Raw genomic sequence first — 17,500 nt, forward strand, 5'->3', positions numbered from 1 at the left:
GTCGCGTCCATGGTGAGCGTCAGTGGTTGGTTCGTTAGTCTCCGTGGTGGAACTGGGTCTTGAAGGGGACTGTGGTGGGGGTCTGAGGGTGGTGAGGGTGGTGGTGAGGGTGGTGAGGGAGTTCAAGGGGATGTGCTGTCGTCATTGTCGTCTTCCTCCTCTTTTTGCTTCTTCTACTTCTCCTCCCACTGTTCCTGTTTCTCTTTCTCTTCCTTCGCTTCTTACTCCTATTCCTCCTCCTCCTCCTCCTCCTCCACCTCCAATTTCTCTTCCTTCTATTCCTATTCCTATCCGTAATTAAAGAAGCCACTGCCAGGTGATGAATAATGAGTAATGAGAACCTGTAAGTGCCTATAGTTGTATTTCTGCCCATCAAAATTATCTATGGTTACTCAAATAAAATAAGTCTTGGTGCTATTAGCAGTTAAAGGGTTAAACCTAACAGTCAATGCACCGAGGTAGCAAAAAACAGCAAACAAGCAGATCAGTTTTATTGGAGTGTCATTAAAATTCAAACACGAAAAAAATAATAATAACTAACGCTGTACAACTCGCTCCTCCGTCTCCACCTTGAACGTTAACATGCATTTTTTTTTTTTTTATGTGGAAGGGGAACCGGCCAAGGGCAACAATATTAAAAGGAGAGGAAAAAAATAAAATGTAAGGCCCACTGAGGTACCGGTCTCCACACAGAATCATAATAAAGAAAATTGTCAAAAAAAATTCCCGTTTTGGTCGCTTCATTATACAAAGGATGCTGAAAATTTATGAAGAATATAACGCCGATTAACTCAGATGATCCCAAGACTACGTGGCTTACCGTACGAGGAACGTCTCAAAGAATTAACCGTATTTTCTCTCACTAAATGCTAAGATACGTTACAACAGTCTAAAACTTTCGAAGGATCCACAAATGTAAATATATATGATTTCCTAACAGCTGATCGTACAAACTACACTCGGAATAACGGCTTCAAGGTAAGTGAACAAAAGCTTTCAAACAAACAGAACCAAACTTTTTTCCGATCGAGTCGTGAATGTACGGACTGGCCTGCCTTCCTGACTTGTTAGCCTAGATAATCAAAACTCAAATTGTACCTCGATAAATACCTTAAACATTGCTTATTTCAGACTGACTTGCGTTTTATTTAGTGTTATTCATTTATCTATCCATCTATCTATCTATCTATATGTCTATCTATCTATCTATCCATCTATCTATACATTTATTCATTTTTTATTTTACTCATTTATCTATCTATCCATCCATCTATCTATCCATCTATATGTCTATCTATCCATCCATCTATCTATACATTTATTCATTTATTTATCCATTTATTTTACTTATTTATATTCTTGTCGGTTCACTTTTTACTTCACCTCCTCCACTACAAACAGGACGGCTGCACGCGACTTGGTGAGCTACCTGAGCGACCCCTGACACCCAAGGTAAGCGGGAATCGAGCACCACTCATCTCATCCTCCCGATGCGGTGACCTATCCTGTCTAAACCACCATTTTCTTCATCAAACGTCCTAACAGCACGGGAGAGAGAGAGAGAGAGAGAGAGAGAGAGAGAGAGAGTATTGATGTAAACTTGAACTGGGCAAGAAATTAGAACTATCACATAATTCCTACGATATAATAATAATAATAATAATAATAATAATAATAATAATAATAAAAATAATAATAATAAACTGTGCTCACCAGGGCTCGAACCTGGGACCTTCTGTGTGTTAGACAGATGTGATAACCACTACACCATGAGCACCTGGTATCAAGCACCCTCACCTGCCGTCAGTATCTCCGTGGCCTCATCGTGGGCGGCGTGGCTAGTGACGTGGGGCGAGTGTGTAGATAGATACCTCCCCTCTCCTTCCCTTAGCGCGCTTCCTCTCACACCCACGCCACACTCTTGCCAGTTCGTGAGGATGATGGTGTCCACTCTCGCCTCTCGCTCACTGCATTTCTTCCTCTATTCTTCCTGTTTCTATTTTATTCTCTCTCTCTCTCTCTCTCTCTCTCTCTCTCTCTCTCTCTCTCTCTCTCTCTCTCTCTCCTTACACCACCACCACCACTACCACCACCACCACCACCACCACCTCCTCCTCCTCCTCCTCCTCCTCTTCCTCCGTATAATCAGTCCTAAAGATTCTACTGAAGGATAAAATATTCTCTTTAACGTTCTCCATTGCCTTCTCTTTCTATTCCTGGCCACCCTAGCAAAGCTTCATACACACTTCACGGGCCTTCTCTCCCCAAACGTCACAGACACACACACACGCACATCATATGGACAGGAAACAAATCTTATATACATACGAATGATTCGCCACTATGAGAAAAAGATTCAAACATAAAAAAGAGAGAGAGAAAAAAAAAACACGCTTTTCCGTAATGCATTTAAACCTGGAAAAAAAAAATAAATAAAATAGAATATATATATATATATATATATATATATATATATATATATATATATATATATATATATATATATATATATATATATATATATATATATATATATATATATATATACGAGTATATATATATATATATATATATATATATATATATATATATATATATATATATATATATATATATATATATACATATATAATTATATATATCGTACTTGAAGGATGGAAAATGTCTTACTTGAAAACAAAATACCGTGCCGTCCTAACAAAATGTAATTATTAAGGTAACTACGGTACTGTGAATTCGATATCTAGTAAATAACGCTCCGTGCATAAATACTGCATGAAATAAATAAACAAATAGATAAATAAACAAACAAATAACAACATAAAAGAAAAACCGCACTTTACACCTGACAATATCGTACCAAACATAACCAACACAACTTTGGCTGCGATGAACAAAACCCGAGGACTTAAGTTACTGTAAGAATGAAGGTGGGTGAGTGAAGGGTGTCTGCGGCGGGTGACGGGAGGAGGACTGAGGCGTCTCTCGCTCGCTCCACCAGTCTGTTGGCAGCAAAACAACACACTCCTAATAAGCATATCACCCGTAGGAGGCCGACTGACGCCCGCAGCCCTTCAAACACCCTCTGCCTCGCCATGCCGCAGAGAGAGAGAGAGAGAGAGAGAGAGAGAGAGAGAGAGAGAGAGGGGTGGGAAACGTATAAGTATAGCACAGAGACGACTTAAGACTCTTCTTTCGTGGTTACTCGTGATATAATGAAGCAGACATTGTCCACTTCCTCTTCCTGCACTGCCGCCTCCCTCACCTTCCTTCCTTCCTGCACGCTCCCCCCACACCCCACCACCACCACCACCTGCCTTGAGGTACCCTTGTCACCTAGCGTCCTAAAGGCAGATATCAGAGGACACTTTTCTCCTTCTGGCTCTCCGTCACTTCCTTTCACTCTACTCTCCTGCCTCTTCGTCACTTCCTTTCCCTCCACTCTACTCTGCACTCACTCCTCACGTCCTTCCCACCTAGCTCCCCAATTTCCTGCGTCCGCGTTGAGGAAGGAAGGTGCAAAGAGCGATAATTACATGTTTCTGAAGTGGTGAGGTGGACTATGAAGACTGATCGCTTGTGCTTCCTGGTAGTGCTGAGGGAGGTGGTTAAAGGAGGTGCTGGTCATGGAGGAGGGACAGGGTGGAGCAAGATAAGGAGTGAATGAGGAGAAAGCAAGTCCGTTCGTGTCTGAATTGGAGTGTTTTGTGGGAGGAATCACAGCGCAGCCTCCACGCAGACTGATGCCACGGACTATCAACGCCTTCCTTGATTCTAAGACCAACTTCCAACCTGTAAAGCTCCTCACACACACACACACACACACACACACACACACACACACACACACACACACACACACACACACTTATCGAGAAGGAATTTTACATCACCGTGTAACACGAAGAGAGGCCGGTGAGCGGGACAAGAGGAGACAATTAACGGAGGGGAGAGAAGGGAGAGGAGGAGGAGGAGGAGGAGAGGGTATGGTAGGTAAAGGTAGACACATAGGAGGAGGAGGAGGAGGAGTGCGGCAGGTCGGAGTCGGTCTGTCTCACCGCCACACAAACACACTTAACGACAAACCGTAGGCGTTATCGTGGACAGATTCCGCTGATAAAACTAATTACGAGTCATTATGTCAGAGGCAATTAGCGGACGGTCGGTGTCCTGGCGGCGGGGAGGAGAGATGTTATCACCACCGCCACCACCACCACCACCGCCACCTCGAGCCTGGCCTTCTCTTCCTCCTCCTCTTCCCCGCATCAGTACCCAGATCCCTTTCCTTCCCACCTCTGTTATCACAACCACCACCACCACCACCACCACCCATACCTTCCCTCACCTCGCACCATCACCACCAATACCTTTTCCGCCTTTTCCCTTTCCTCCCCATCCCACACGCTACCACCATCACCCTTTCCATCACTACCCACACCACCACACTATAATCACCACCTGCACCACTCATCTGCACCACCACCACAGGAAGGAGGTCAAGGCAACCAGACCCCTGCATGGCCCATCACAGCCTATCACAGCCCACTACAGCCTGCCTACCCATGCTCTCCAAAACACGGTGCTCCTTATTGTGTTTTTTATATACCATTGTGGAAGTTGTCGTGTTCTTCTCTTTAGGTTCTCTGCCGTGGTGAAATACATGTGACTGGGAGGGATGCTTTGAAAACCGTCATGAGAATAAGTATAAAAAAGACACAAAAGAAAGAAAGAGAGAAAGAAAGAGAAGGATAGAAAGAGTAAACAAATAAAATAGCAAACCAGTAAACTTATGGAATTTTTGAGGGGAAGGCGCAAGTAATATTTTCTTCTTTTTCTTCTTATTCTTCTTCTTCTTCTGCCAGCCTTAAGTATACATGTAAAAACACCAACAAAACATAGATACATAATTAAAATGCAATTCTCCCAACGTGGATGAGCGTAGTGGGGCTTTTCACACATCCACAGCAAACACTGACGGAACACACGCCACATTACCTGAACCTAAGCGTCGTTCCTCAAGGCCATTATTAGTACTACGAACATTCAGGCCACCACGAGTCTACTACTAATAATGAGTGTACGCAGCATTACTCGTGAATTTAATAAGCGTTACTACGAACAAATAAATAAGATGGTCTACACTTGGTCCCGCCTCAGCTGGTGTCAAGATGTAAGCAAATAAAAGCACAATAAAGTGATACATGAACTCCTAAGGAAAATTTGAGTCCAGAAGCGCGCAGACATGATAATTAATTTGATCTTGGCTGGAGCAGTACTTACCATACGGAGCCACGGGTGAGGGGAAAGAATGGACCGATGTGTCCTGACCAGTGGAATGAATACAGAGACTTGAGAAGCGTTACAGAAAGTGTCTTGTGTTGTTCTTCTTCGTATCCTTCGTCAGGTGAACACTGGGAGAGAGGAAAGAGGAAGGCAAAGGTGAAGCTAATGTGACAACGGTGTTAACAAGTAATAAAGGTGATGATGATGAAAAACGAGAAAGATGAAGAGGATACAGGAAGTAAAGTTGATGAAAGAAAAGAGACAATAACTGATAATGATGGCGAAGAATTAAACGAGGAGAGAAAAAAAAAAAGAGGAAGGGGAGAAAATCGATGAGGATGACATAAAAAAAAAAGATAAATAAATAAATAACAGCAAAGAAAGAGCAAAGCAAAAACCACAGTAACATTTTTCATCCACGTATAAACTCCCTACCACATATTATACTATTTACTAATGTTCCCACCTATGTACTTCCTTTCTCTTATTCCTCCATAAAGCATAACTCCCCTCCCTGTCCCTCCACCCCCTCCCACCACCACCCCCACCACCCTACCACCGTCCCTCCCCGCCGCACTTCCTCCCGCTGATACAAAGCCATTCACCAACACAAACAGATCGAAGTGAATGCATCGGATTTACGAGGCAGCGTCATAAGGCGTCATTACGAGGCAGGGCAGGAAGTGAACGCTGCCATTGTGACGAATACGAATCGTTAACGAAACAGGGAAAATTACCCGTCCAATAAGTGGTAGTGTTACTGTCCTGGCGTGGCGGGCGACGGGGCGGGGATGGGGGAGTAGGGAGAGATAGGGGGAGGAGGTAATGAACGCTGTGCATGGGAACGTTGCAGGATAGAGAAAAATAGTGAGGCTTATGAGGGAGACTGAGGATGCACAGTGTGGCGACAGTGGGATGGAAAGTGTAATGATAAAGAGATGGGTTGGGTTTTGATGGTGGCAGGGTGATGGGAGGAAGGGACGGCACTGCGGGGAGGTGGTGCAGCTGAGGGAGAGATGGGTGTGGAAGGATTACACATGATGGCAACGGTTTTACGAACAGATGACATCAAATTTACTCACCCTTGTCAAATTGCTTGACGTTACAAACCAGACTAACTGCCGGGAGGGAAGGGCGGCACAGCAGAGGGTTAAAGGAGGACATGAGGCTACATAACCAACAGCAGCAGACTCCTTGGTCCTTGCGTGGCTGTACGATGACTGATTCTTATGAGCAACTCGCCAAAAGGGACAAGATAGCGCAGCAGAAGACTCCTCCCCACCCACCACTCCCTCCAGCTTGGGTTAGCGTAGAAACAGTTGGGAAAAAAAGTAACATAGTTTCATAGGAAATGATGAAAAGAGACACAAGTGTAGCGATCTAATAGTGAACGAAATTGATAATAAAAGAAATTAAAGCAAGAATAAAATAAGGTAATATATATATATATATATATATATATATATATATATATATATATATATATATATATATATATATATATATATATATATATATATATATATATATATTCCATCATAATTCATCATAACAACACCGTATAAATCTACGTACAATCAGCTAAAACAAACTGACGCTAAGACTTTTTTTTTTACAAAGTGTTTTTCTGCAACTCTTTTTTTTTTTTTTGGCAAGCAGTTTTCAACGGCATGTTTTCGTTGTGCATTGATGAGGATGTTTTTTTTTTTTCAACAGTGACAATTTTTTTTTCCTTTAGTTCAGGTATTTTCTGCAGTGACAGGTTTTTCTGTGACCTATAATATATTTTACCACCAGGAATTGGTCAGCAAGGCACCGGTGATCATGAAGTTAGCCATCGATGAATTACCCTGTGAGGAATCGGCCTGCGGAGACTTGTATTACGAGAAGCATACGACTAGAGGACGTAGCCGAAGAGGGCGTGGCCTGAGAGGCTTACTGAGGAGGAGGAAGAAAACGAAGAAGTAAAAAGGTTAACCATCTAGTAGTTATATCCTGATTATCTGACGTAAACTCTTTAATTTTCCTACCACTTCATTGTTCTCTCTCTCTCTCTCTCTCTCTCTCTCTCTCTCTCTCTCTCTCTCTCTCTCTCTCTCTCAGCGCCAGGAAATGCCCGTCCCTTCAGCCTTCTAATAAATATAGCATTTTTGACACGACCGAAGAGAGAGAGAGAGAGAGAGAGAGAGAGAGAGAGAGAGAGAGAGAGAGAGAGAGAGAGAGAGAGAGAATCCAAGTCCCACAAGTAAGTGACCACGCCGGGTGTCCAGTTGGTGGGGCTCGCTGGACCCTATAATTTCCGTTTCCACCTCCCGCCGCGTCCGTTTAAGGGGAAAAATGGGAAGTGGGATGAGGTCAGGAAATAAAAACAAAGAGGCCAATGAGATAATGGGCGGAGGAGGCAGTGCTGGGAAGATGTATACGTGTCAATGGGGGAAAGCGGCACAATGAGTTTACTGGTTTAAGGGGAAGGACCGTGCTCTCTCTCTCTCTCTCTCTCTCTCTCTCTCTCTCTCTCTCTCTCTCTCTCTCTCTCTCTCTCTCTCTCTCTCGGGATGAATGGTTCACCTTGAAAAAAGAATAATGCATTTGTTTCTATTTTTTTAAGGTTTCATCCTATTATCTTCTCTATTCTTCTCTTATCCTTTCACTTTACTCTTTCTATTCCTTATTCTAGTGTTTTGGATGTTTATTTATTTGTTTCCTTCTTATGCAACTGCTTTTATCATTAGTTTCCTATCATACTTTTTTCCATCATTCTTTATTTATTATCTATTATTTACTTATTTATTATTTATTTGTTAAGGCAATCTTGTATGAATTACCTATACACATAATCTACAGCATTTTTTGTATTTTTGTCTTTATGTAATAGCAACACTGACCCAAGGCAACAAGAAGGAAGAATAGAAATGTTCATACAGGTGCCAGTCCTTGGATATATAAGTCATTGATAGTTTTGTTTGATTTTTCTCTGTAACACCATTCTTTTTTTTTTATTTCACTTAGTTCTTTTTTTTATCATATTTCCTTCACTCCTACAATTCTCATCCCGCCTCCATTTCCTCTGTTTCCCCTTTCGCTTCTTGTCACCGTTGTTATAATTTGTATTTCATCTTATTATTTTATTCCTCATCATTCCTAACATTCTTTTTTTTATCATTTATACCGTTATTTCCTGTCTTCTATTTTCTCTTACTCTTCTTTGCATTCCAGTTACCAACATCTTAACTAAATCTTTATCTTATTTCTCTTTCTTGTAGCTCTGCCCAACTCGGTTTTTCCACAATTCTATAACTTAAGCTACTTTGAGACAGGAGTGTTAAGTAAAAGGATTGGATATTTTATTTTACTTATTTATTTCTATTTTTTTTAACAATTTCTATTTGAATATGGTTTTCGCAGCCTGCAGTAACCCTCATTTTCACAGCAACAAAAAATTACGGTTGTTTTCCGTCACTTCCTGTTATTCCCCTCCGCTTCCCAGTCACCCTCACCTCATGCCCTTCTCTCCCTTTCTCACACCAAGAGCCTCAGCCTTTCTATCATTCCTAACTTTACATCCACCACTCCTTCGGTTCTCGTCTCTCGTCTACTTCATCTTATTCTCCGCACCTTCATCCCTCTCACCTCAAGTCCTTTCCTCCTCCCTAACACACCAGTCACATATCAGTCTTACCTTACCCCTCCCTCTCTCGATGTCCTTTCCTCCTTCCCCAGCTCGCACTACCATATCTTTACCTCACCCCTCCCTCTCCCCCTCACATCCCGGGCCGCCCTTCCCTGCCATCAAGACATAGTGTTATAATCCGCCTTGTGTTACCTGAGATGGAATTATTCAATTGAGCCGCTATTCTACCTGGGCTAAAACACCTGGAATGGGAGGAATGTACGGGTCAGCCTCCTCCTCCTCCTCCTCCTCCTCCTCCTCCTCCTCCTCCTCCTCCTTAAGGTTATTCATTGTAGAGGTAAAAACGGGCTGATTCTTCACGAGGAACCAAGAGTAGGAGGAGTCGAGGTCCGAGCAGCTATTCATTGTTTCATTATTTCCTGACGTCTCTCTTATTTCTCGGGTTAGGTGTGAGGGGCCACGGTGTGTGTGTGTGTGTGTGTGTGTGTGTGTGTGTGTGTGTGTGTGTGATCGTCTATTTTTGTGTCTTTTCTATTTTACTATTTTTCAGCTTCAATTTGTTTCGTTGTATTTGTTTTATAGTTTTATAGTTTTTATGTATGCTTAATATTTATCTCTTTGATTATTATATTCCTCGTTTTTTAGCTTTCACTGAGTTTTTGTGTGTTTTTATAGTTTATCTTATGTTGGGCTCAGCTATTACTCTCCTACAAGACGAGTTTGTAGCTCTTTAAATTACGTGTTTTTTTGTCAATAAACTACTACTACTACTACTACTGCTACTACTACTGTGTGTGTGTGTGTGTGTGTGTGTGTGTGTGTGTCTAATTTTTTGGTTAAGCGTGGTAGGTACGTGCAAGATAAGAGGCAGTGGAGTAAGTCAAGGACACTAGCTGTGGTTGTACCCTCGGGCAGTCTCGTCATTAGCCTGGGTGCTGCGGGTTTGTCGGTGCATGCAAATAAATAATTAATAAAAAAAAAATGCAATCACGTAAAATACTATAATAAAACTTGGACACGAAGATTCAGTAGCATTTAATAAGAGAAGCAAGATAAACGATTATTTTCTAGTGTATTTTTGTTATTTCATCACGTTCTGTCACTCTCTCCTATACCTTTCTATACACAACTAAAAGAAATGTGTAAAAGTTTGCTCTAATGCTAGAATTTCACACACACACACACACACACACACACACACACACACACACACACACACACATACACCTGAACACCCCAAATTAAAACCACTAATTAAAACCAAATTCCTAATCATACAAAAGCAACATTGTACTTTTATCTGTCCAAATTAGGATGCAACATGAAAAGCAAAGGAAATAGAAATAGTAAGACGTAATTATCATAGAAGGGACTGCAATAATTAATTCCCGGCACGCGTATGTGTTAATTTCATAATAAGCATGTGACAAGCGACAATTAAATTCAAAAGCAGATAATAAAACCAGACTTTCCGCCCCGCAATAGTCGCAATAATTGTCTTGTTTTTCATTCTTTCTCTCGCTTTACTGATGCATAATGGACTTCCTGGAGCCATTCTCTCTCTCTCTCTCTCTCTCTCTCTCTCTCTCTCTCTCTCTCTCTCTCTCTCTCTCTCTCTCTCTCTCTCTCTCTCTCTCACGCACACACATCATCTACTATTCATTAGGACTCGATCCCTAACGCGTATCATGACCTTACGATAGAGAGAGAGAGAGAGAGAGAGAGAGAGAGAGAGAGAGAGAGAGAGAGAGAGAGAGAGAGAGAGAGAGAGAGAGAGAGAGAGAGAGAGAGAGAGAGAGACTGTTTGGGTTCTCCCGCCTGCCCTCCCCTCCCCCATTACTTTCCTCCTCCCTCACCTGACCTCCCGAGTGGTAATTAAGAAGTCAAGTTAATGAGCACCTTTCATAGACTATTATATCGCCATTAGCATAATTACCTGTGACCGGTGGATATTCTCACCACTGATTAAAAGCTGAGCAGGTGTAACTGGTCGCTCCTCCCACGGAACACCAGCAGGAAGATGACTCGAAACGGTGATGATGGTGATGATAGTGATGATGATGGTGATGTTGATGATGGTGCTGGTGTTGATTTCTCTCTCTCTCTCTCTCTCTCTCTCTCTCTCTCTCTCTCTCTCTCTCTCTCTCTCTCTCTCTCTCTCTCTCTCTCTCTCTCTCTCTCTCTCTCTGATGATGTGCTGAGTGTTTCTTCTTTCTTTGTGTTCATTCCTTTGTGTGATAATCTCTCTCTCTCTCTCTCTCTCTCTCTCTCTCTCTCTCTCTCTCTCTCTCTCTCTCTCTCTCTCTCTCTCTCTCTCTGCGAGGATAATTAAGGGTCCTAATGTATGTTTTTGTTTTGTTTGTTTTTTTTCCCTCTCTGATTTTGGGACTTCGAAAGATAGATGGTTTGTTTGTCTTTCCTTGCGATAATTTGTTGTGATTTGTGTTCTCTGTGTTGTATGAAGTTGATATGAAATTAATGTGCCTTGTGTTACTTCTTGTTGGATTAAGTTCAATGAATCACCGCCTCTCTCTCTCTCTCTCTCTCTCTCTCTCTCTCTCTCTCTCTCTCTCTCTCTCTCTCTCTCTCTCTCTCTCTCTCTACGCAGTGTTCTATAGTGTGTCATTTAGTTCATTGCGTAAGAGTTTTCTTGTTATTTATTCCTCTTTGTTGTGTTACTTTGTGTTGGTGAAAGGTAAATATGGCTTGTGTTTCCTCTTGTTGTATTTATTTAGCATCGCCTTTCTCTTCTCTCTCTTTCCTATCAAATGTTCTACTGTGTGTTATTCCGTTTGTTGCGTACCTCCTTATTCCTGCCTCCTCTATGTTGTGTTGCATCATGTTGCTGAGAGATAAAATGTAGCTTGTGTTGCATTAAACTCCGTGTTAGAACTTTTTTTCTCTTCTGTCGAATGTTCTACTGTGTGTTATTTTATTTATTGTCTAAGTGTTTCCTCGTTACTGTTTTATCTATGTCATGTTGCATCAAGTTCCAGAGATACACTTGTTTTTTTTTGCTGTATGTGTGTAAACCTCAATTTTTTTTACTCTCTCTCCCTCTCCTATCAAATGTTCTACGTATGTTACTTCGTTGATTGCGTGTCTCCTCGTTGCTGCCTCCTATCTGCTATGTTGCGTTGCGTTAAATTACTGAGATGTGTACAAGTATGTTTCTTGTATTTTTGTTGGAATCCTTTTTTTTTGCGGTCAAATTTTAGATGGTATGTTACTTGGTTTATTGCATGTCTCCTTGTTACTGCCTCCTCGTTGTGTTGTGTTGGTATGTGCAATTAGTGTGTCGCTTCGTGTCGCTGTGTTCCTTTCGTGTCCTCGACGGATTCCAGGAGCCAAGACTCATGAAGGAATGCAAGGATCTCTCCCCTTCCCTTCCCTTTCCTATCTTCTGCCCCTTAGCTCATTCTCTCTCTCTCTCTCTCTCTCTCTCTCTCTCTCTCTCTCTCTCTCTCTCTCTCTCTCTCTCTCTCTCTCGCTCTCTCCTCATTTGCTCTTTTTTTCTCCTTTCCTCCCTTATTCTCGTCCGCCTCCAGAAAAAGAGAAAAAAATTACTACCGTCTTATCTGTTTATTTTATCATTCGTCTTGGGTGGGTCTCTCTCTCTCTCTCTCTCTCTCTCTCTCTCTCTCTCTCTCTCTCTCTCTCTCTCTCTCTCTCTCTCTCTCTCTCTCTCTCTCTCTCAGAATAATTTTGATATTAATAATATGTCGATGAAGATGATGATGATGTTGATGATAATGATGATGATGATGACAGTAATAATAATAAAAATAATAATAATAATAATAATAATAATAATAATAATAATAATAATAATAATAATAATAATAAAAATAATAATAATAATAATAATAATAATAATAATAATAATAATAATAATAGCAATAAATGATAACAATAACAATGATAATACCACCGCCACCACGAACAACAACAACAACAGCAACAACAACAACAACAACAACAACAACAACAACAACAACAACAACAACTGCAACAACAACAACAACAACAACAACAACAACAACAACAACAACAACAACAACGACAACAACAACACCACCACCACCAACAACAACAACAACAACTGCAACAACAACAACAACAACAACAACAACAACAACAACCACCATCACCAGCACTCACCTGTATCGCGGCGGCCAATTAAAACATTAAGGAGGGCCCCGTGTTGATACCTGAGCCACGGATGATGAAACGAAGACTGCTTAATGAAACGGGTAACCTATCGGCTCAATGAAACACTTCTGCCGGGAACCCATTAACCCTTCTCCCATGCATACTAATGAGGCGCGTCTACTCCCACTCTCTCTCTCTCTCTCTCTCTCTCTCTCTCTCTCTCTCTCTCTCTCTCTCTCTCTCTCTCTCTCTCTCTCTCCGCTCTCAATTCTCAATCCTTCTACAGTCACTTGTCTTTCTTTCATCTGTAGTTCCTTTTCTCTCTCTCTCTCTCTCTCTCTCTCTCTCTCTCTCTCTCTCTCTCTCTCTCTCTCTCTCTCTCTCTCTCTCTCTTTCTCTCTTTCCCACACTCCTCTCTCTTTCTCTATCCCTCTCCTTCTCCCAATCTCCCTTTTCTATCTCCTTCCACGCTTCCTTCTTTATTCTTCTCCTGCACTTCCTTCTTTCTCTCTCTTTTTCTCCTACATTTCCTTCTCTCTCCTTCTTCCCACTCTCTTTTCTCTCCTTCTCCCACTCGCTTCTCTATACCCTTGCACACTTTCTTCTTTCTCTTTTTCCTACACTCCTTTCTCTCTCCTTCCCACTCTCTCCTTTTCCTGCACTTCCTTTTTTTTCTCTCTCTCCTTCTCCCCACTCCTTCTCTGTCGTCCTACACTCCCTTCTCTCTCTCTCTCTCTCTCTCTCTCTCTCTCTCTCTCTCTCTCTCTCTCTCTCTCTCTCTCTCTCTCTCTCTCTCTCTCCTTCTCCCTATTCCTTTTCCTCTTCTCCTTCCTACGTCTTCAACCTTTACTGCCGTCCTGTTATTTTTTTTTTATTTTAATTCTCCACTTCCTCCCCTCCTGCACTTCCTTCCCTCTCCCTTATCTCTTCTTCTCCCCAGTTTTCTTTCTTTTCTCCTCCCATTTTCTCTTCAACGTTCACTTTCTTCCTGCTTTCTTGTTTGACTTTCGTTCTTTTCCTTTCTTTCTAACTCTCTGCTTCATTCTTTTTCCTTCCTCCCCCTTTTGTGATTTCTTCCACTACGATTTCTCTTCTTTTTTTTACCTGTTTCTTTTCAATTACTTTTCTATTTTTTTCCCATCTTCTCCCTTCCATCTTGGCCTTCTCTTTCAACCGTTCTTTTTCTCCTCCTCATCTTCTGTTGATTCATTCCTCTAGTTCCTCTCTGTTCTCTTTCCTTTACCTTTTCAATAACGTTCCTATCAATATTGACACCCCTACTTCCACCAAACGGCTTTTTAATCAGTATCCCTCTTGCATCTCCTCCTACTCTTCCTTTCATTTACACCTCCAGTATAAAACTTGCCCCCAGTACACGGCATCCCCAACAAAGAACCCAGTGCAGCATCGCCGTGTGTTGTAAGGCGGGCCCACTAGGGGACAGCCGGGACCATCTCAGTTTTAAGCTTCACTTACTGCTTACTACGCCAGACGCTTCTGAACGTTGGATCGAGGCCTGTGCAGCGTCTCATATCTCACCCTGGCGCCACATGAAGACCCGCACGACGAAGGCCACGGCGGGACGGGACAGACTCATTAGGACGGAGGCGCCGAGGGGGTTCTGTCCAAAGCAACCGAGCGCCGTGCAATTAAAGTGGCCGTAGCGGGAGTCCTGCAGCCTTGAGGGAGGGAGGGAAGGAGGGACGGAAGGAGGGAGGGGAGAGAGATTAGCGAGGGAAAGTAAGCTATAGGGAGACGCATGAGAGGGACTGCAGAGGAAATAGTTTTATTTCACAAGGGAAGAGAGTGGAGAAGAGAGAGAAGGTAGGAATAGAGGGGGGCATGGAGGGAGAAAAAGAAGACAAGAAGGTTGAGGTGGAACATTAGGAAGAGGAAAGAAAAGAAAAGACTAAGAAATGACACTGTATGAAAGGGAGACAATAGGAACAAATTGGAAACAAGATGAACACGAATAAAGAAAGTTGAGAGGAATTAAGAAAAGACAATGAAAAACTGAGGAGAAAGCTGAGGGAAAAGGGGAACGGAGACGACAAAACATAAATAAACACAGATGCAATGAGGAATAAGAAAGGAGAGGGACATCAGCACTGGACAGAGGCGTTAATCCGGAAAATGGGACAGGGAGGACGAAAAAGAAACGGGAAAAAAAGATCAAGAGGAAAGAAAGGAACACATCCAACACACTGGCGGGAAATGAAGGGGCGGGGGCGGCAGGGCGGTGAGGGGGCAAGTAGAGGAAGAAAGGCGGGGGCATTGGATAGTACCCCCCTCACACCCCCTGGCTGTCGTCACGCCGGCGGGGGCTCCAGTAACGAGCTACCCGGCCAGGCCTCCGACGGACCCGTGTCTTTGTGGCCACGTCCAATATATTTAAGGGCGCCTCCCTCCCGAACCCTCCTCCCCTTCACCACGCCGCCCTGACCCCCGTGACCTGGGACGTGTGGTGGTGGTGGTGGTGGCAGCAGTGGTGGTGGTGGTGGTGGTGGTGGTGGTGGTGGTGGTGGTGGTGGTGGTGGTAGTGGTGGTGATGGTAGTGGTGGAGGAGGAGGAGGAGGAGGAGGAGGAGGAGGAGGAGGAGGAGGAGGAGGATTTTAAGTCCTTCTGTAGTGACAAAATAAAAATAATACGTGTTTGAGGGCGGACTCACTCTCTCTCTCTCTCTCTCTCTCTCTCTCTCTCTCTCTCTCTCTCTCTCTCTCTCTCTCTCTCTCTCTCTCTCTCTCTTTCTGCTTTTGCCTATTCAGCACAAGAAGAATCACTTAATATTTTCTAATCTTTATGTTCTCATTTAGTGTTTGTCAAATCATATCTCTCGTCTTCCTCCTTCTCCTCCTCCTCCTCCTATCTCCACTTCCCCTCCTCCACCTGCTCTTCTTTACCTTCCTCGTCTCAACCTGTTCTTAATTTTCACCCAGATTCCTGTCTCATCACATTCACTTATATCTCAACTAGTAATGTTTCTCTCAACCTTAAGATAATACTTTTTATCTATCCCCCCAAAAAAAGTTAAGTAATGCTCTCTCTCTCTCTCTCTCTCTCTCTCTCTCTCTCTCTCTCTCTCTCTCTCTCTCTCTCTCTCTCTCTCTCTCTAATTCCTCCTTTATTTTATATTTGTGTGTTTCTATCAACATAGGAAACTATTATAACAATTCACTCTTCTCATCTTCTTCTCCACACTCCAGAATAAAAGAAGGAAAGGAAAAAGCACTTGAGAGAGAGAGAGAGAGAGAGAGAGAGAGAGAGAGAGAGAGAGAGAGAGAGAGAGAGAGAGAGAGAGAGAGAGAGAGAGAGAGAGAGAGACATAAGCTGGTAATGTGATAATGTAATGAGAGCGATCAATGGAATGACGTTAGAAAATATAAGGAAACAAGATCAAATGTTGTAGAATAAAGAAGACAGAGGCAACAAATAAAGGAGTAGAATTTAGAAATAAAGTGTTGAAATACAGAAATAAAAAATGGAACTAATGGACTAACAATTACATACTAAAACAGAATACAGTCAGCCACAGACAAAAACAAACAAACAAACAAACAAACAAACAAACAAACACGACGAGTAAGTTATAGTAAAACAAAAACAAAAACACACAACAAAAGAGAGAAAGGAAAACAAATGGGGGACAATAAATAACAAAACAAACAAATCAAACACAATTAACAATCTCCCGCGAGGTGAAAAATAAGAAAAAATATGAAATTGTAGATCAAATAAGAGAAAATCAGAGATTATTAATGTCCTTCATACGTGAGAGAGAGAGAGAGAGAGAGAGAGAGAGAGAGAGAGAGAGAGAGAGAGAGAGAGAGAGAGAGAGAGAGAGAGAGAGAGAGAGAGAGAGAGAGAGAGAGAGAGAGAGAGTCAAGAGTGGGAGGGAAGGAGTGAGTAAGAAGAATGAGAATGTGGGAGGAAGGAATGGAAGGAAAGGTAGTGAGAGAGAGAGAGAGAGAGAGAGAGAGAGAGAGAGAGAGAGAGAGAGAGAGAGAGAGAGAGAGAGAGAGAGAGAGAGAGAGATAGGACGAAGAGAGAGATAGGACGAAGAGAGAGAGGGAGAGGGGGGAAGAATGGGAGAGAGGAGGGAGTAAGAGAGGCAGCACTGGAGCTCCCCACCGCATCAGGCTACCCGGGGAGACAACAGGATCTCCTGGGGGAAGGCTTTTGTCTCCCCAGCCCGACTCTATTACCTGAGCGGAACCCCTGTGGAGCTAGAGAGGCAGGAGGAGGAGGAGGAGGAGGAGGAGGAGGAGGAGGAGGGGGAGGGGGAGGAGGAGGAGGAGGAGGAGGAGGAGAGGTGAAGGGATGGTATGTGGGGTGGAGGAACTTATGGTGAGAGGAAAGGTAAGGCGGGGGAGGAAGGCAGGTATAAATATAAATGAAAATAATAAATAGAAACAATACGATAAAGGTGAAATAAAG

The 17,500-nt window shown here is 42.7% G+C and overlaps 1 long non-coding RNA gene and 1 other non-coding gene across 2 annotated transcripts in view; both read right to left on the reverse strand.

The window, feature by feature from the left end:
• LOC135111850 (uncharacterized) overlaps positions 1 to 17,500 on the reverse strand; it is a 98,939-nt gene that overhangs the window by 65,762 nt on the left and 15,677 nt on the right. The window contains exon 2 of the long non-coding RNA XR_010273921.1: positions 5,281 to 5,411. This is a non-coding gene — a long non-coding RNA (uncharacterized LOC135111850). The remainder of the gene's footprint in view (positions 1 to 5,280; positions 5,412 to 17,500) is intronic.
• Trnav-aac (transfer RNA valine (anticodon AAC)) lies at positions 1,705 to 1,777 on the reverse strand. Its single transcript has one exon. It is a non-coding gene; the product is annotated as a tRNA-Val (tRNA).

This window comes from Scylla paramamosain, chromosome 22 (genome assembly GCF_035594125.1).
Source record: "Scylla paramamosain isolate STU-SP2022 chromosome 22, ASM3559412v1, whole genome shotgun sequence".
Classification (NCBI taxonomy): Eukaryota; Metazoa; Arthropoda; class Malacostraca; order Decapoda; family Portunidae; genus Scylla; species Scylla paramamosain.